This window comes from Cajanus cajan, chromosome 1 (genome assembly GCF_000230855.2).
Source record: "Cajanus cajan strain Asha chromosome 1, NIPB_CcT2T_4, whole genome shotgun sequence".
Classification (NCBI taxonomy): Eukaryota; Viridiplantae; Streptophyta; class Magnoliopsida; order Fabales; family Fabaceae; genus Cajanus; species Cajanus cajan.
Genome location: NC_138517.1, coordinates 23,244,690 through 23,266,090, shown reverse-complemented (window position 1 = coordinate 23,266,090; position 21,401 = coordinate 23,244,690). Strand labels below are relative to the sequence as shown.

At 31.3% G+C, this 21,401-nt stretch overlaps 1 long non-coding RNA gene across 4 annotated transcripts; it reads right to left on the bottom strand.

Annotated features, from left to right (window-relative positions):
* Positions 1-9,783: 9,783 nt before the first annotated feature.
* On the bottom strand, positions 9,784-16,036 carry LOC109793153 (uncharacterized). Of its 4 annotated transcripts, XR_014431137.1 has the most exons (8): positions 15,679-16,036; positions 14,617-14,669; positions 13,250-13,322; positions 13,007-13,055; positions 12,813-12,902; positions 12,685-12,742; positions 12,556-12,600; positions 9,784-12,115 (listed from the first exon to the last, which is right to left on the bottom strand). It is a non-coding gene; the product is annotated as an uncharacterized LOC109793153 (long non-coding RNA). The 4 variants fall into 4 exon arrangements; XR_014431140.1 differs by lacking the exon at positions 12,685-12,742; XR_014431138.1 differs by lacking the exon at positions 14,617-14,669 and having other exon boundaries at positions 15,679-16,034.
* Between the last annotated feature and the right edge of the window lie 5,365 nt (positions 16,037-21,401).

Below are 21,401 nucleotides of genomic sequence, written 5' to 3'. Positions count from 1 at the left end.
GGAAAAAGAGGAGGAGGTTCTACCCTAGTTTTAGTTCCGGTCCCTGTTATAGGAAAAAAGAGGAGGAGGTTCTGCCCTAGTTCCTATTTATCCAGGTACGGGGGAAAAGGGAATTATTTATATGTAGAGTTACATGAGGGAATTGGGTAGAGGAAGAATCCCTTAGGATTATGAGCAATTTTATAATTATTTCTGTTTGGAGAATTATTGGTCTTATTTGATTCTGTATGAATTTAGGATTATGAATATATGATTTATTTGTAAAAATGATGCTCTGGGAGAGAGAACGAAATTATAGAAAAGTTCCTGTAGGCTAGGTTTTGAAAAAATTGGAATATTTATGTTTGAGAAATTGATGACCCCATTAGATTCTGTATGTGTTGAGGATTAGAAATACATATTTAATTTGTAAGAATGATGATCTGAGAGGGAGAACGAAACTGTAGAAAAGTGCCTGTGAGTTAGGTTTTGGAATAATTAGGGGTTTTACTGTTTATGTTAAAATTATATTAAATTGATAATTCTATTGATTATTATATTAATTTATGAATGTTATTACTATATTACTTGATAAAATTGATGATTTAGATATGAATTGCTTGAGATGTATGAAACCCATTATTTTGGACTTATCTGATGCATGTATGTAATTGAACTATGAGATGTTGTGTGGAATGTGAATGAGATGTGATTGTGGTTCTTCACACCTATGATCAGGGGTGAGCACGGCCCGAGATTGTGATGTGGGTATCGTGACCTTGGTTAACATGTCAGGGGTGAGCACGACCCTAGGTTAGGGGTAACGTGACCTTGGCACAGTGTTATATCAGGGGTGAGCATGGCCTTAGATTGTTATGTGGGTATCGTGACCTTGAATAACATGTCGGGGTTGAGCACGACCTTGGGCTAGATATGCTACAGGGGAATCGTGACCTTGGCACAGTGTTATATCAGGGGTGAGCACGACCTTGAATTGTTAAATGGGTAGCGTGACCTTGGCATAGTGTGAAGTGCAAATTGGTGTGATTGAGAATTATGACGCGATGACGATGCATGGTTGATTGAATTACATTATGTTGAAATATTTATGAATATTAAGTTAATATGTTGTGTTTTCTCATGTGCTATATATATAAATGTTTTCTTTTCTCACCGTACGATTTGTGGATGTTTTAGGTGAGCAAGATCCGGCTTGAGTGGCATCTAGGATGCCAATAGTTGAATTGTGGGTGTGCTCTGATATTGTGACATTGGGGCAGAGAATTCTAGGATATAGATTTTTATATGTATTTTGAGTTATACCTTGTCTTTTGAAAACAATTTGTAAACCTTTAAATTTTACCTTCCAAGTTTTATTTCTAGTTATTTTGGATATTGAAGAAAGAACAGTTATGAAGTTTTTTTTGTGAACCCTTTTACCAACGTTGATAATTTTATTCTTTAGTTTATTTACATGATTAATATTTATATATAAGTTGGGGTAGTAAGGGTGTCACATTTAGTGGTATCAGAGCAGGTCGATCTAATCGGCCGTGAGTTATGAGTCTACTATGCTTGTTTGGTAGATGAATGATGAAATGAATTGTGGAACTTATTGATGTGCTAATGATGAACGACTATGTTTGTTGTTTATTTAATTGTGTGTACTCTAGTAATGTTTTGCTTTATGGTGAAGATAATGATAATGATGATGATGTTTCACTTGCGTTGTTACTGTTGTGCTTGCACTTATATTGTTTTCTCATAGTTTGGCTAAAAGACATGATATAGCTTAGTTGATGCTAGTCATGATTGCTTATTTGTTTAGATACTTCTTGCTTAGGTAAGAAGTAGTTGTTGAGTGGTATTGCTCGTGTTGCGAGCATATGTGCCAGTAGTAGTGGACGAAGCCTTGTGCTAGCCAACTAGAACTGTTAGAACCTTGGATGTGGGTAAGACATTCATTTGTCGAGTGTATTAAGAGTTTTCGATTGGTGGAGTTTCCAAAAGCCATAGTTGTAGTGATTGAATTCAAGAGGTTATGTGTTGAGCATTAGAGCTTTGAGCATTCTTGATGAAAGGTCAAAGTTTTGGTGATTTCCTTAAGTTTTAGTGCTTGCATATTAACCTAGTCAGGGATTAGGTTGCATGAGGATTTTACTTCATATATAAGTCTTTTGTGTGGAATATGTGAGTTGTTTTGGTTTAGGATTGTAGTAGAAAGCTTGAATATGAAGTTGAGGAGTGAGTTTGGAATGGTTGAGGTATTTTGTGGAATGCTAGTACACTATCGCTGTATGGTATAAGGCATATTTTCGCTGCAGTTTCGTTGTGCCAATATGAGTATAGTATTGACAGAATTAGATTTTGTGGTCTTCATGAAAGTGGTGGCTTTGGATATTATATTTTCAATGGAATTGGATTAAGATAAAATAGAGGTCTAGAACTTCAGTTATAACTGCTTTGATGATCAAAAGTCTAGTTGTAAGCGTTGAATATATTTGTTATAGTTTTTGAATTTTTAGCTAAGAAGATGAATTTTTTTTAGAGTCTTATGACTTCATAAGAGTTATAACTTATTCCCTTAGATTTCTTTTGATATAGGTTTGAGATCATTTTGATGAGTATAACTCTTTGTGTGTCAATTGCTTTGACATTGTTGAAGGGAGGTATATGTTGTCATGATGTTTTGAGTTATTAGGCATAGCAAGGATAGAAATTGATTTGGATATGATGTTCTCTTAGGTGTTGTCATTGAGAGGTTGTTTAAGGTGATATGATGCCATGTGGTAAGGTTGATTCATGCTTTATGGTGTAAACGATGATTGATTCGTATATGCTTAGGGATGGTATATATGAAGATTTAAAATAGGTATTCTAATATGATTTGATATGCATGTATGTTGATATGAGGATAGATGACTTTATGGATCAATTAGTGGATGTTTGTGTATTAATGAGATTGACCTTAGGATGTGATATCACCATATTAAGAGTTAAGTGTGAAGATATATCCAAGATAAATTTAGGATAGATTATCTAAGTATGATTTTTGACTGTATGAGATGAGTGTTCTAGGCCATGTAATTTCTTGCGGAGGTATAACGTAGATCTATCTAAGATAGAAGTTGTGCTTAAGTGAGAGATTCATGAGTCTATTAGCGAGGTTATGAGTTTCTTGGATTAGCTCATTGTTGTTGGATATTTATTGAGTAACTTTCTAAGATAGCATTACCTTTGAACAGATTGAGTAAGAAGAGTGTTATTTTTGTGTGAGATAGTAAGTGTGAGAGTAGTTTCCAAATTCTTAAGGAAAGATCGACTAGTGCGCTAGTGTGAGCATTGGCCGATCTTAGTAAGCCTTTTGTGATATATAGTTATGCTTCTAAAGATATGTTTGGGAGGAGTATTGTGGCAAGAAGGAAAGGTAGTAGGTTATGATTTTAGGCAATTGAAAATTCATGAGAGGAATTTTCTTATCTATGACCTTGAGTTAGTAGCTTTAATATTTATACTAAGATTTGGAGACACTATGTATATGATTCTAAGCTTGAAGTATTTATTGATCGTTAGAGCCTTAATTATCTGTTGACTGAACGAGTTAATTATGTGACTAAAGAGATACACTAGTACATAATACACATTTTACGTCGGTTAGTTTAGGGGTTTTTACGTCAGAAAAACGTCCGACGTAGAAGCAGGAGACGTAAATTTATGTCAGAGAGCGAAAACCGATGTAAATTTACGTCGGACATGCCAAGGTCCGACGTAAAAAGTCATAAAAAAATTTATAAAAAAAAAGAAAACAAGTGCAGCAGAACGGCCCGTTCTGCTTGGAGAACGGGTCGTTCTCCAAGCAGAACGGGTCGTACTACTTGGAGAACGGCCCGTTCTGCTTGAGAGACCCAGGAGCGCGTTCTCAGGTAGACTTGGTCACTTCCTTCTCCTTCTCCAGCTTCAAAAACTCGAAACAAACAGATGAAAAACACATCATTTACGTCATAAAACCTCATAGAAAAGCCCAAAAATAGAAAAACACAAACTTGAAGATGCTACCTCATAGAAGAAGGAGGAGGCGCGGGAGAAGGAAGAAAAAAAGAAGAAGGAGGAGGAAGCGTGGGAGAAGGAAAACTAGAAGAAGCAGGCGCGGGATGAAATTTTGAAATTTAGCTAATGGGGATTTTGAAACTTACGTTGAGCGCGGGCACCATTTAACAGCTTATTTATGTCGGCCCTAATTGGGTCCGACGTAAATTTTAACATCTACGTCGGACACAATGCTTAGCCGACGTAGATGTTAAAATTTACATCGGTCCCAATTAAGACCGACGTAAATAATCTACTAAAATTACGGTGCATGCCACCGCGTTTTTATAACGTCGGTGGTGCCATTTTCCGACGTCATTTAGGTGACGTAAAAGCCTCTATTTGCACTTGTGATAGTTTAATTTCTAGAAGACTAATATTTCAAACTTAGTTGTTAATTGAGTAAAGTTATTGTGGTGACCGATGTTTTGTGTAAGAAACCTTTATATTTATCTTCCCTTATGATTAGAGAGATGAATCCTTTTGGCTCAAATTAGAGATTTAAGTTTGGCTTATAAGGTTACTCTTAGTAGTGTGAGACTAAGTATGACTTGAATAACGAATGGATTGTTGAAGGAAATTGGAGAAGCACAATTTTGGTGACAAGATATGAGGCTATAGGATAAGGTGATGGATAAGAGTTTGACTTGGGTGTAGATGGAGTGGTGAAATTAGAGATCTGATATGTATACCTAGTGAACTTACGCTTAGGTGCTTAATCTTTAGAGATGATCATAGAAGTGAAACCAATGTTGTGGCAGATGCCTTGATTATGATGACCTCTGGTATATCATTTTTGATGATTTAAGGGTTGTATTTGATTGAAGAATTTAGAGACTTATGCTTTGTGTGTGAGATTATCCTTAGGAGCATTGAATTGATTATGTTGAAAGTGACTAGTGAATTAATGGATGAGATTAGAGAAGCCTAGGAGTTAGAGCCTTTCTTAGAGAACTAAGTGGAAAAGATTGGTAGAAGTGTAGATAATTTTTTTGAGTAGAATCGATGTTTTTTTGAGGTGCAAGAACAAATTTGGGTGCTTAGTAACCTTCAATTAAGAAAGATGATTTTAGAGGAAGGACATTCATTTAGGAGCTACTGAGATGTATCGGGACCTTAGGAGGATGTATCAGAGTGGTGCAGCGGAAGCATGGTGGTGTAAGGTGAAGAGAGGAGTAGAGAAATTGTATGCTCGTGTTTAGTATCCAAGAAGTCTTTTGGAATTTTGTAGCACTTAGACGTCCCATTTTGGAACTGTAATGGTGAGTGGATAGACCTTAATTGTAGGTTTGTCTAAGACACTTAAGAGATCGATTCTATTTGTGTTTTAGTGGATAGACTCGCAAAGTTTACTTGTTTTACATTTAGATATCCTTTGGTGAAATTGATAGAGTTGTACATCAATAAGGTAGTGAGGTTGCATAAGATTCAGAAAGTAAGAAGCGAAGAGTCTACCATTGCAAAATTTCGGGGACGAAATTTCTTAAAGGAGGGGAGTTTTGTAACAACCCAATTTTCACTGGGCCTTGGGCCCAATTCGTTGCCCGGAACGGGCCGTTTCAAAAGTGAAACGGGCCGTTCTGGAATAAAGACTTTGCCTAAAAACGTAGTTGAGAACGGGCCGTTCCGGTTGGAGAACGGGTCGTTCTGGTTTGGAGAACAGGTCGTTCTGCTAGGATTGAGAACGGGCCGTTCTGGTTTTAGAACGGGTCGTTCCAGTTGAGAAATTTACGTAGGTTTGAAGGGCCCAGAACGGGCCGTTCCACTTTTAGAACGGGCCGTAGTGGTAGGTGAGCCAGAATTCCTATAAATAGGGGGCTTCACTTCTCATTTTGCACACATCTCTCATTCTCATTCTTTCTTCTCTTCTGTTCTCTCTTCTTTCCCTCTCCTTCTTTCTAAAGACCAAGAGGAATCTAGAGGAGGAGATTCTACCATAGTTTTAGTTTCGATCCCTGTTAAAGGAAAAAGAGGAGGAGGTTCTACCCTAGTTTTAGTTCCGGTCCCTGTTAAAGGAAAACGAGGAGGAGATTCTGGCCTAGTTCCTATTTATCCAGGTACGGGGGAAAAGGGAATTATTTATATGTAGAGTTACATGAGGGAATTGGGTAGAGGAAGAATCCCTTAGGATTATGAGCAATTTTATAATTATTTCTGTTTGGAGAATTATTGGTCTTATTTGATTCTGTATGAATTTAGGATTATGAATATATGATTTATTTGTAAAAATGATGCTCTGGGAGAGAGAACGAAATTATAGAAAAGTTTCTGTAGGCTAGGTTTTGAAAAAATTGGAATATTTCTGTTTGAGAAATTGATGACCCCATTAGATTTTGTATGTGTTGAGGATTAGAAATACATATTTAATTTGTAAGAATGATGATCTGAGAGGGAGAACGAAACTGTAGAAAAGTGTCTGTGAGTTAGGTTTTAATTTGGAATAATTAGGGGTTTTACTGTTTATGTTAAAATTATATTAAATTGATAATTTTATTGATTATTATATTAATTTATGAATGTTATTACTATATTACTTGATAAAATTGATGACTTAGATATGAATTGCTTGTGTGGAATGTGAATGAGATGTGATTGTGGTTCTTCACACCTATGACCAGGGGTGAGCACGGCCCGAGATTGTGATGTGGGTATCGTGACCTTGGTTAACATGTCAGGGGTGAGCACGACCCTAGGTTAGGGGTAACGTGACCTTGGCATAGTGTTATATCAGGGGTGAGCACGGCCTTAGATTGTTATGTGGGTATCGTGACCTTGAATAACATGTCGGGGGTGAGCACGACCTTGGGCTAGATATGCTACAGGGGAATCGTGACCTTGGCACAGTGTTATATCAGGGGTGAGCACGACCTTGAATTGTTAAATGGGTAGCGTGACCTTGACATAGTGTGAAGTGCAAATTGGTGTGATTGAGAATTATGACGCGATGACGATGCATGGTTGATTGAATTACGTTATGTTGAAATATTTATGAATATTAAGTTAATATGTTGTGTTTTCTCATGTGCTATATATATAAATGTTTTCTTTTCTCACCGTACGATTTGTGGATGTTTTAGGTGAGAAAGATCTGGCTTGAGTGGCATCTAGGATGCCAACAGTTGAATTGTGGGTGTGCTCTGATATTGTGACATCGGGGCAGAGAATTCTAGGATATAGATTTTTATATGTATTTTGAGTTATACCTTGTCTTTTGAAAACAATTTGTAAACATTTAAATTTTACCTTCCAAGTTTTATTTCTAGTTATTTTGGATATTGAAGATAGAACATTTATGAAGTTTTTTTTGTGAACCCTTTTACCAACGTTGATAATTTTATTCTTTAGTTTATTTACATGATTAATATTTATATATGAGTTGGGGTATGTAAGGGTGTCACATGTCATAACCGTCACCTCGTTCCCATAACGCGTGGGCGGCGCGGTGACAATATTGTATTTTTATTTGTTTGATGATGTGGCCTCTTTGGGCCGATGTGGTGTTCCGATGTCCATGTTTCATGGTCGGGCTGAGAAGCTCGGCAATAATGAGCTTACTTCTTGGTTAGGCTGGTAAACCTTTGACCGAGTCAGCAGATTGGTGAGGGACAAGTCGGCAACTCCGCTGGCCAGTACAAATATATTTATTTTTTCAAATCTCATTATAAATATGACATTAAACTTTTTTTCCTGATCTAATTACTTTTGAAGATAATAAAAAATTAATTACATATATAAAAATATATAATAATATTTATATTTGATATTATAATTAAAATTATTTAAATATAGAATTCAATAAAAGAAATAAATAAAGAAAAATGTTATTTATAATTAAGAAGGATAAAAATATATCATTTTATTTCATTAAAACAATATAAAAAGTGCTCATGCAAATTCTATTAAATTGTAAAAATAAAATTAATTTTAATCATATTATTAAAATTGACAAGTTGAAAAAATAATAAGGTATAAAAAAGAAAGAGAGAAACACAGGTATGAGAGAGAGAAAAGGGAAAGGAAGAGTGAGCGTGAGAGAGAGAAAAATGAAGAAAAAGAAATAAGAAAAAAAATGAGAAATATACTTTGAAACGATGCATTCAACTATATATTATTTATATTTTAAAAAAGAGATAACATGATTTTTTTACATAATTAAAACTTTTGGTCTATTAGATTTTCAACCTTGAAAATGTTTTTGTGTAAAAGGGAGAGCGTTTCTTAACAATTTTATTTTTCTTTTTGGTGATAACGGTTCGTCGGCATCCAAACCTACTCCGAAACCCCCTGATGGAGAAGTTGGTGAAGGAGTGGGGAAAGTGTCTTTTAGAGATAAGATGATGGGGTAACATGCCTTTCAAAGGAAGAAAAAAGTCGATCTCAATGCACAAGACAAATTCAGGATTAAGTTTGAAGGTGGAGAAAGGTTGAAACGTAAATGTTTTGTAGAAGATTTTTGTGTTGCAAGAACTGTGGCATGGACCCCTTGGAAGAATGCCATTATCGTCAAATTGCTTGGAAAGCTCCCAAGCTTCTTTACTTTTTGGGATCATTTAAGAGCTACATGGAAACTATCGACGATTTTAATATGCATGGTGAATTTAGGCCTTAGGGTATGGATTTTATATGATCAAATTTGATCGATCTTCATCAAGATTGAGATTTTGTGTTAAGAGGTGGCCCGTTGATGATGTTTAACCACTATTTAGCGGTGAGACCTTGGGTGCCTGATTTTATTGCCTCAGAGGTCCAATAAGAAAGCACCTTAACATGGATTGGATTCTCTTGTTTGGACATGGAGAACTATATGACACAGGAGCATCCTCTTAGCTCTGACAACTGTGGTGGCAAGACTAGTTCAAAGTCAATATATGACCTTGCTTTGTAAACTGGTTTATGAGGTGATTCACCCCTCTAATGAACTGTGGACGTGGGTCATCTAAGATAAATACATGCCAGGGAATAACATCTTCATATTCATGTCCTGAAGACATGTATCACTGTTTATTCGATTGAGACTGCATGGAGGTGGTGCTGGGGAGGAAGGGAATATGCACAAATGGTTGGAGAGGAAGAGTAGAGTGTATGCTGCTTGCTTTTTCGTCTAAATGTGCCATGTTTGGTGCTTCAGGAACAAGTTGATTTTCGAGCATGTACGTGGATACCAATGTGGGCACGGTGCCGCTGTATTGGTGCTTATGGTCCTAACCATAACTAATTTCTATAAGTAACTATTATAACTTAATCATGACTAGTTTTAAATAACCAGTTTTAAATTTGTAATAATTAATTATATTTTAAAATAATTATATAATCGTTTTTGAAAGGAAGAAAAATAAATAATAATTAAATATTTAATAAATTTTTATATGATAATTTCATATTTTAACAATCGTTGTTATATAAACTAGCATAAAATAATATTTCGTATCTTGGTGAATTTTTTTTGTAAAATATAAAATTAAAATAAATTATAAAAAGAATTGATGTTAGATATCTTGAGTAATTAATAATTAAATAGAGTGAACAATTATGAGTAGCTATTTAAAGGTGTGAGATGTTTGAAAAATAAAATTAGAAAGAAATAAAATAAATAATGAGGTTAAAGGTAAAACATTCAATAAAACGTGTACATTAACAAAACTTATCACACTTATTAAATAGTATATATTAAAATATTTATTTTGAACAAAAAAAAATATTAGAAACTAGTTTTCAACAAAAATTTTTTTTTGTTATTTTTATTCAATAAAAGCTTTTTTTTAAAGAATTTTATTTAAAACTATTGTTTTTAATTTATTATTTTTATTTTTAAATTAAATATTAATATTTTAAAATAAATTATCAATAATTAAACTAATTTCTTATAATAATATAAAAGTATTTATTTATTATTATTTTCAATTGATATATTTATACAATGAAAAGTATTTATTATAAATTTTAACTACATGAAATAAAAATTTATCATGTTTATTAATTTTAAAAGTTAATGTTTTAAAACTGGTTTTGATTATAACCCGTTAAAGAATCAGTTATGACATAACCCATTTTTAAAAGTTAAAACAGCTGGTTATGATAAATTAAAATTGGTTATAAAAAAATAATTATAGTTAATAATCATTTAGTATATATGATGATTAATTTTTATAACTATTTTAAAAATAATTAATTATTATAAAACCGGTTAATCATAGTTACAATTAATTTTTATATAATCCGTTATTTTGATCACCCTAAAAGGTCCTACCAAAGACACTAACAACTAGACTGTGGTCCAAATTTCTTGGACTCATCTGATTGCTGGTATTGTGGCCCTGAATGTGTGTTGCGAGACCCCTTAATGCTAGCTTTTTGGAGGTATAGCGTGTGATCATAATGGGTCCTTCCTCTTTGGATTTTATGGTGATGGGGTGGTGCTTCTATTATTCTTGTGGAAATCCTGGCCATTTTACACAGATTGACTCTTTGTTGGGACAAGGGATTCAGATCTGTGGTATGCTATTCCGACACTGCATGCTTATGTCTGCATCAAGAGGATGTTGCAGTGGGATTGGTCGTCCTGCATTCTTCATACATTACGTGAACGAAACATGTGGCAAAGTCTGGTGCTTCGTCAGATGAGGCTCTCCTTGTGTTGCAGGAACCTCCTCCTTGCATTCATAGCCTTTTATAGTTGCTCACTCCTTGGGTTTATCATACCCTTCAGGCTAGTTAGTGTCTGTTTCTGGTTTGGTTTCGAAATGTTTTTGCTTTTCATGTGGCTAGTATAGAAAAAAAAAAAAAAAAACAAAAAAAAACAAAACATGAAAACTAAAGTTAAAATTTTTTATACAAGTGGTTAATATTTAAGTTTGATATTTGATAGAAACAATCTTTTATTAGATTTTATTTATCTTTTAGTTGAATCGAATTAATCTAACACAAAATCTAATAATCCTGATGCATAATCAAACAAAAGCTCTTGTGAAATTAAAATCGTCTCCCTTTTAAAGACACCTTAATTGTTAACTTTATTTGGTTTAACTCCTATTCTTTCGCAAGAAGATTTTTGAGCTTGTTTATTAGAATCTCAAAATCTTCTTGGCTTCTAATGAGACTGAGAAGCACGTAACGATTATTTGCACTATAAGGCCATTGATGCCAGCATTTCATAGCAATTCTTCTCTAGTCTCTCACACTTTATTAAGCAAATTGAAACCAAATTGTTATGTAAGGATATTAGGAGGCTAAAAGGTTATAATTACTCTTACAATAAAATCTACCATTAAAGATACTATAAGGAAAATAAAATTACATGTTCAATTTTTTTTTTTATTGATGCTTAATACAATGTAAACTTCACTTTAAATAATATCTCTAATAAATGACAATTCTACATGTATCATTATCTAGTCACTACAACATCTTTCATATTTAACAACATTTAAAAAATGTTACCAAATTAAGAAAAATGTTACCAATTATAATTAGCAACACTTTTACAAATGTAGTATAAAGTCCATGTTGCTAAAAGGTTTTAGCAACATTTTAACATACCAATTGTAACATTTTATAAATGTTACAAATTGACATCTTTTGTAACATTTTAGCATATCACTAGTAACATTTTATAAATGCTGTCAATTGACACCTTTTGCCACATTTATCAAATGTTACAAATTTATGTTTTAAACATATAAATCATAACAACTTTGAATCCATTGCTTCCTTATTAATTCAAATAGGGAATTGAAAATTTACTATATTGTAACACTTGCAAGCATGAAGTTATGCATTTAATGAATTAAAATAAAGATAAACTTTTTATTTAAATCTTTTTTGTCCATCATGGTATCATTCAAAAGGCAACACAAATTTTTCAAGTTTGCAATAACATGTAATTTCTTCTTTGTCAAAGATAAAACCAAAATCATCTAAGTGACACTGTTGCATTTTTCTATGAATTCTCATTTTGAATTGTGTAACTTCCATATCAAATAGTAAGATGTCTTCAATATACACACGATCTAAATTGCCACAACCACCACCACCACCATATTCACTCTAAAACCTGCAACATAAACAAAATAAAGGTATAAAAAATTAAGAACAAGTATAAAAAATGGTTATTAAATACTGTCCTAAACTCTTAACTCATTCCTTAGAAATTAGAATTGATAGATTCAGCCACTGTCTGTCATCTTCGTTCTGTGAAGTAAACAGCTGGGTTGTTTGAAATTTGTTTTTTTTTTTTGGCTATTAAAGTAAGAATTAGTTAATTGAAATAGGAAAAGTAACCGAGAGATTTGTTGCTAACAGTTTTCTTCTTGCTAAGAAAAATAAAATAAAATTAGAGTATACTTCATATAATTTTATGTTGCCCCACAAGCATGTAATGAGCAGGATAGCAGTATGGTTTTTATAATATTGAAAACACAAAAAAATAAATTAAAATCATTCAGGATTGAAGAAAACAAATTACTTTAAAATGAAAATAAGGCTTAGACTTACCTCATTAGTCATGGACTTCCATGTTTTAACAGCCATTTTATTAACCTATATTTTTCAAAATAAATATCAATTGGTTTATGGCTAAATAAAATCAAAAGTAATTATATCAATTTAATAAATTTCACTTACCCTTTCAACATTTTCAGAATCAAAATTTGCTTCATTGTAAAGTTTTTAAAAAAATTTCCTGTAATAAAGATATTTACTGAATAAAACAATCAAAAAAATAGAAAAATACTTTAAAGAAGGAAGATTACAAGAAAAGGGAAAACGCATTGAGTGGACACTTCGGCGTATTAGGATCTTTTTCAACAGCAGCTTCTTTAGCCTTTTCTTCATTTGATTTGCTGTATAAAAATAACAGCATATGAACCATAATATATAAAAAAATCAAACAAAAAATATATACAAATAAACAATTTAAAGACTTAAGCAAGTGAGGTGAATTCACCTTTTAACTAACTTCTCAACTTCAGCTAGATTTTCCACAATTTGAATTTCTAAATTAAGCAAGATAAGAAAAAAGTAAAATAAATCAATATATAATTTACTTTTAAATATCACATAACAGTAGATAATCAAATGTAAGTTTCTAACTATGCTCTCAAGGAGAATATGCAGAACAATAACTAGAATATGCTCCCAAGTCAATCCACATAAGAGGTAGTTGTATTATGTTACTCTTTCTACTTACCATTATTGTGTTGCTTTTTGTGAGTTTTCTCATCTCTTCCAGATTTGCTCTTGGAAGTTGTATGACTTTGTTTCTAACATAAAAGTGAAAACAATGATTAAATTCAAAATTATTATAGACAATTTTATCAACTTATTACATGTTATAAATGCACAGGAAAATCAATAAGAAATTAATTATTTCTTTTATGAAAATCACAATGAACTTACCCTTTAAGAGAAATGCACTAGGTGAGAGTCTAATAGTAAAAAATCTATCATTTTCTAAAATGTACCTACACAAGAAGTTAATATGAGAGAGTTTTTACAAATTGGCTTATGCATGAATTAATTTTATCTTATAAAGAAACTTATTTCACTTTTCTTTTATATTTTTTTCTTCTAAAGTGTTTATGGAAAAAAATTATCTAAACTGACTCAGTTGAAATTCTGTACTTTTTATTACATACATGCAACTAATTAGTTTATAAACATCCAACAGTGCAGAGAACTCTAGTGATCTTACCTTGGAAAAAGCTCTGGATGTTATATTTCATACAAAAATATGCTTTTCTAGTATTGATATGTTGCAGAGATGTAATGGAACAAGTAATGGGAATGAAATGGTTCTTAGTGATATATGCCTGGGCATTGCAATTGATAGATTGGTTCAAATCAATTCCATTTGTGGGCTCTCCACTATGTTGGATTAGTCTCTTTTTTTCTATCAGAACACTGTTGAATTTTCTTGATCAACTACTTTTACTAGACTAAGTTCCCTGGCAAATTTTATAGAAATTTTAAATTAAATAATCAACTGAAAAATACGAGTCTAAAATGAACAAAACATAACATGTAATGACAAAAAAAGAAAGAATACATTCAATTTAAATTAGAGTAAGTAAACTTTGGCAACATGAATTCAAAGTTTTGTTGCATAGTCCTCAAATTGAATGCTAATTATAAACAAAAATGAGTGATCAAAATTGTTTCAACTGGATAGTTCCAACCACATTCCAATGACTTATCAGCAAAACAAAATCAGTATTTCAAAAGAAGAGGAATGTGAGAGAGCCTACAGGTAAGTCTAAATATCTAGGGAAAAATTCTATAAAGTGACTAGAATAACAGTCCAACTTTGATACCCACAAAAGCAATCAAGCTACGAAAATAATAAAAAGAGATCCCTTAGGTTAATAATTTTTTAGTCCAAAAGTAAAAGTGTGACTGTATTAGTGTATGGGATAAAAGATGTATTCATTTATGAGCACATTAACAGGCATCGCTTGATTGAAATAATAAATAACTTTCGCTTCAAATTGCAATTCAGCATTCATTAAAAATCCCTATTAAGTTTAACCCAAGAACTGAAAAGAAACACTAACTTACCCGAAAATTAAATTGAAGAATGAACACAAGGAATCCTACAGATGTTTAGCTACCTAATTCAAAAGTAAAATCCAACCGTCAGGCAATTAAAATGATCACAGACTAGGTGATCCATAGAGTGGGACCATAAGGTTATTTCTCAAATTCAATGCAGCAAAAGGGGAAGCTTGAAATGCAATCTAGCAAACTAAAATTATAAACAATTTTGAACAGACTTTTGTGAAAGGGTGAGTTGATGACTGATAACCATGTCAGAAAAATCTGTACTATCAATTTACATATCAAAGTAATTTAATTTTAAATCTGTTAGTTCAATGAAACTTTTGTATTTGCCTCAGTAAGATCTATGCACCTTCACTCCACATCAGACCACACAATTATATAACTAATACACCATATACCCTTCCCAATTTTCAAAAAAGTGGTATGAGTCTTATTATTTACATGTGGTCAATGGTCAATCTTAAACTATATATAGTTTTCCCCCTTTATATACATGTCAATCTAGAATTTCTTTCCATACACCTTGTACTTGTATGTGGTCGATGGTCAATCTCAAACTATATATAGTTTTCTCGTGCTATAATAAATAGTGATATTGACATAAAAATGTAAAAATCCCTGAAAATTGTTAAATGAAGAAAATAGAACTAGAATTATTCACTCACTGACATAAATAATTATATCTTGCATTTCCTAATATAAAAAATCCTAGTTTCCAGTAATGTCTTGCTTAAATGTCATACTCTCATCTCGTCTCAATAAATTCTTTAATAAGCAGATCTATGAAAATTATTGAATGAAAAAAAAATTGAACTGAGACTAATTTTTCACTCTAAAATAGTAAAAGTATCTTGGAACTAAGTGATGGAAATTGAGCTGTCAATGTAATTAGCAAATGACTAAACCCTGTTAGAGGAAATTGAACTAAGTGATGCTTTGGTGTCTCTTTCTCGGCTTGAGAAGGATCGAAGATTGAATCATAAAAGATTCGATTAAAGCACTCAATCAAAGATTAGATTAATGAAAATGTTGAGAAAAATTAAAAATCGTGAAACTTACTTGAACGCTTCGAAAACTAGGTCACAATGCAAGTGTGTGTGGCTTCCGATCGTGAAGAATAAAAGAGCAGAATGAGAGATGAAAAGAACAATCACGGAAACGGAACGTTGCCATTACTATCGACTAAAAAAAATCACCGAAATAGAAGGTGGCCATAGCTTAGATAAGAGAAACAGGGAAGAGCTCTGTACTTTTTTCCCTTTTTTGGTGCAGAAACGCAGCATATAACATTTTAATCAAGTTTTTTCTTTAAGAATAATAAAATAAATTTTAAGTAAAAACAATAATTATTATGTAAAATTAGTAATTAAGTAAATAATAGTAAAGTCTATTATTAAAAATATTTAAAATATTGGATAAATTAATAATATTTAGTGTTAGAAAGTCAAGAAAAAATATATAATGTAAATAAAATAATAACATTTATGATTAAAAATGTTACTAAAGAATATAATTCAAATGAATTGGTAACATTTATTGTTAAAAATGTTACAAAAATATATAATTAAGAGAAATTAGTAACATTTTGTTACATGTTGGCACATAAATGTTACAAAATGTGGTATATGTAGTAGTGAGTATTTAAAGAAATTAAAATAAAACTAATTTGATAAGTAAATACAATAATATTTTAAAATCATCTTATGAATTCTTCTTTAATAGACTTGGTTTTTTGGTCATTAATCTGTTTAGTTTTTCTTATGAAATATTCAAAAAAAAAAAAAAATTCTGGTCGCACTTTGAGATTTCTGAGATGAAGTGGCTCATGTCCATGCATGTAGATGACAAAGAGACTGAATTAACTAAGGTTTAGTTTTTGAATTAACTAGAGTTTATTAAGTGCACGATTTTTGTATCGAAGAGTTTTACAAGTGATAAAGAAACGTGATCATATTCACATTAATATTAGAAAATTCTTCCCCGTGTCCCTGTCACTCTGTCAGTGTCACGCAACTGAATAGAACATCGAGACATAATATTATTCAAATTATATGTGGTCAATTTATTGTCTACAAATAAATTTAGTCCAACACATGCATCTTGAATTTTGGACAATCGTATTGGATAAAATCCTCTTTATTCGTATTTTTTGAACTATCCGATCCATTTATTCTTTAAAATATATATTACTTTTCTTTCTATATTATAATTTATCAAAATAAATAAATTAAAATAATTAATTTAATTGCTATATTATTTCTCTTTCTTAATTAAAATTAATATATATTCTCATCAATTAGAATGAATTTTTTATACTATTAATATCTTTTAATTAATACTCATATTTCTCCTATCAAATTAGAGTGTATTTTTTTTTTAAAATATAATAATACATTTTACTTAATGAAGATAACACACTTCAATTAAAAATATTTTTAATTTAAAAAATAATTAATATATAAAATAATATAAATTAAATTTTATTTAAAATAAAAAAATAATTATCCTAAATTGACTCTTATAAATAACAGAAGTAATATAATAAGTCTTGGAAAAAAAGAAAAAAGCATCAAATAATATTCCTTCGATGCTGGGGTGTGCCAACGATGACAAAGTCTTCTGATTAAATGGTTGAATATTCGGAGTTCTTCAATTAGAATTCTTGTCCAGGTTACGAAGGAATCTTAACGCCGTTTAAGTTTACAAAACAAATGACGTTATTGAATTTGTAACTAAAATAGAACAAGAATGGGAAAAAACATATTTCAATCCAATTAATGAAGCACGTGAAAAGTTGTAAGTGCCCGAGAAACTTGATTAACAGCAAACTGAATATAATAGGGATTCAATAATCACACGAAGTTTGAACATATTTGTATATTATCTAAATAAATGACTTTATATTGAGTACGCAGTTGATTCAAATTAATGACTAATTGTAAAAGAATTTTATTAATTAATTTAAATTAATAAAAAAATAAAATAGTTTTCAAATTTTTTTAAAATTAGTAGATTTGATTGATGCTCTAAAATCTTTTAATTCAATAGTTGAATCATTGAAATTTGATGTAGAACATGATTTGTAAGTCTACATAGATTTTTGTTTTACATTACAAGTTCTTAATGCATAGATTAAATACGTAAATTTTAAAAAAATTTGAAAACTATTTGATATCTTTTTTTATTAATTCAAATCAACGTAGAAAATATTTTTATGATTATCCATTAATTTGAATTAACGAAATGTAGTATTCAATAATTTTTAAAACTTTGTAAACTCAATATATGAATTAAATTTTTTTAATTTAATATAAAAAAAATAATTTAACAATTAGATTTTTAAAATTTGACATGAGATATTGAATGAATTAAATGAATTCCTCTTGTGCGTGTGTGTGCATGTGTACACACATTCATGCATGCGCACACACATATAGAATCAAATTATTCTAAAGAATAACTCTTGATAAAGTTACTTTAACACATGGTGTATGTTGAACTTCAAAACGACCCAACTGTTATATTAAAAATACTTAATGTATAGTTCAAGTGTACAAATTTTTTAAAAATTTGAATATCATAGGATACTTTGTTATATGGATTCTAATAAATGTGGTTTTATAATTATCCGTCAATTAGAATTAATGGAAAAAAAATATCAATAGTTCTCAATTTTTTTTAAAAAGTGTAGACTTGAGAGTTCATGAAGTCCATTTGAATAATAGGGATCATCTAATAGCAAATGATTTTGTTGCTCTAAGGACTGGTGAAACCAACAAAAAAAGGTATAAGGGCAAAATTTTGATGGTTGAGTTTGAGCATAGTAGCTTAGATTATGAGAAAATGAATGATAAGATATTTATTATGTCTAAGAAGTTCAATAACATGCTTAAAAAGAAGGGAAGACTAAGGAGCTTTCACAAAAACAATAATAGGTTCAAAAGTCTTTGTCCAAGAAGAAAGCAAAGAGGTCATCTGTTGTGAGTGTAAAAAGCCTAGACATATGATGGTTGAATGTCCAACACTCAAAAAATGATGGACCAACAAAAAGAAGACCAAGAAGAGTCTAGTGGGCACTTGGGTGGATCTGGACAACAACAACAACAATAGTTCAAACAATGAGAGGCCAACATCTGTCACATGATAGATGTAGGCGAAACAAGATTAGAGACATCCTTGGTGGGAAAAAGGAAGGATTCACACTGGTACTTAGATAGTGGCTGCTTACGACACATAAAAGAGTAATCTCGTTTGGAGGCAAATAATAAAGGAAAAATCATAGGTATAAGTAAGATTGGTAAAATATTGATACCTACTGTTAATAATGTATTATATGTTCATGGATTAAAGTATAACCTACTTAACATATGTCAATTTTGTGACAGTGGATATACGATATCTTTTGACAAGGATTTATGCATAGTCAAACACAATGCAACCTATTAAGCTTACAAAGAAGATAAAAGATGGATTTGACACAAAAAGTTTGGGCACATAAATTTAAAACATATTTCTAAACTTAACAAGAAAAGTTTAATAAGAGGATTGCCTGAGATTTCCTAGAAAACTCATTTTCTTTGTGAAGCTTGTCAAAAGGAAAAATAAGTTAAAACTCCTTTTAAATCTAAACATATTGTTTCCATTTCCCGACCTTTGAAACTATTACATATGGATCTGTTTTGGTCCTACTAAAACTCTAAGTCTGGGAGGCAGAATTATGGTTTTGTTGTCATTATCGATGATTATTCTAAATAAAAATTGGTTTACTATATATCTCACAAACACAAGTCTTTCAAAGTATTTGAAATATTATATTAGAAGATTCAAAATAAAAAAAATATTTTCCTATTACTCCCATCAGAAGGTTACTTGAAGGTCTTATTACTATAATATCCTTCACGTAAGTTTATTAAAGAAAAAAAAATTGATTGGCTTTTTGGTCCAAAAGTTTTGGTGTAAGTTGCTAAGATATTCCAACTAAAATTACGGTAAGAGTATGTTAACAATGTCCAATATATATATATATATATATATATATATATATATATATACACACACACACATATATTGGAGGAATTCTCTTATTTCAAGAGTAAGCCTTGATAAATTTACTCTATTCAATAATTTATTTTCTATAGACTGAATTTTAATGATCTAGCCATTAAAATAAAAGTTCTTAATAAATAGATCAAAAATTACATCGATTCAAATTTTCAATCACTATAGTAAAATTTTTACAATTCAAATTCAATCAACCTAAGTCAACATGAACATAATCTAAATGTAGATCTTAATCTAGATTTATTGAATTTCATAAAAACATGAAACACAATCAAGATCTCACAATTTTTTGAAATTCAAAAACGGTGAATGATTGATTTAGGCAATTTAGGTTATTTTAGGTCTAGATCTAGATCCAAAATTAATCTTTAAATTTGATCTGGAACCATTTAAACAAAATTCATAATCATGAAGAATGAAAAATGGATCTAGAATAGAGAAGAAGACGAAGAGAATTCGTACAATAAAAATAAATCTAAAATTTAAATTTTACCGTAATTTGTGACACCCTCTACCCCGCATGATGGAATCATGCCTAGGAAGGCAAGGGGTGACACATTGAAAGAGCCAAGAGGAATGGGCTAGACATGAAGGTTTGGGCCAATCAAGGCCCAATGGGCCCGATGGGCTTGGAAGGCCCAAGATGAGCTTCTCATGGGCCATATCTTGTTTTAGATATTTTTCTTATGTCTTGTATATATCATGTTAGTGTAGGTTTTCTATATTTTGGGTCTTGTATTTTGGACCATCTAGGATAGCATTTTAGGCTATAGGCTTATTGGACCTAGTTTTGGGCTTCATGGGCTTTTGGGCTTTTAGTACCCAATATTGGGCTCATTTTCATTCTTGTAATTTTTACTTTCCATTGTATTTGCTTGGCCATTGTATTTAGGCCATTAGATTAGGATTATTGAGGGATTACTTAAATAAGTTCATTAGGCTAAACTAGATTTAATTTAGAAGGCATTTAAGTTGAATTTGGGATCACATGGATGGTGCCACTTGTGGCTGAACATGTGCTTAGCCAAATCAACCCTAAATGCTTCCTAAATCAAATTAAGATGCATGAGGGCACCTAGATTCACGGACTTGCACATGGGAGTGAAGATTTGAATTCAAATTTCAAATTTGAATTCAAATCTTGGCGCCACATGTGGTGTTTGAATCTTGGCACCAAATGCTTCCCTAGCCGAGCCTATATATGCATGATCCTTCATAACTTGTATGCACTTTTGATGAATAAGAATATCTGAATTTTACTTCAGCCCAAATTCTCTCAAAGGTCACCGAAATCTCACTAATCCTAGTTCTAGGAAAACCTCTATTCCTAAACTTGAAAGTGAGCTTTCTTTTGGATCTTGAGCTTGGATGCTTCCATCCTTAGCCTAGGAATCCTATTCATCTCAATCTCTCTTCTTCATTGATCCATCATTTAGTGAAAACCTCAAGGATAAGATCATTGTTTCCAGAGAAGGTCATAAGAAGCAAGAATTCATCCATTGCTTCTACTTACTCCATCACCGCATACCATAACACATAAATAATAAAGTTTGAAGAACATAATCTTTCATAATTTAAAATATCAAACGTGTTCAGATAGAGAGCACCACATCCATGACCTAAACAAATAACATAATTAGTGGAAATTACAAAATAAATAAGGCTAAGGTTTGCAAAATAATTTAATAGAAGCAACATCCTAATCTAATCCTATCCATGTC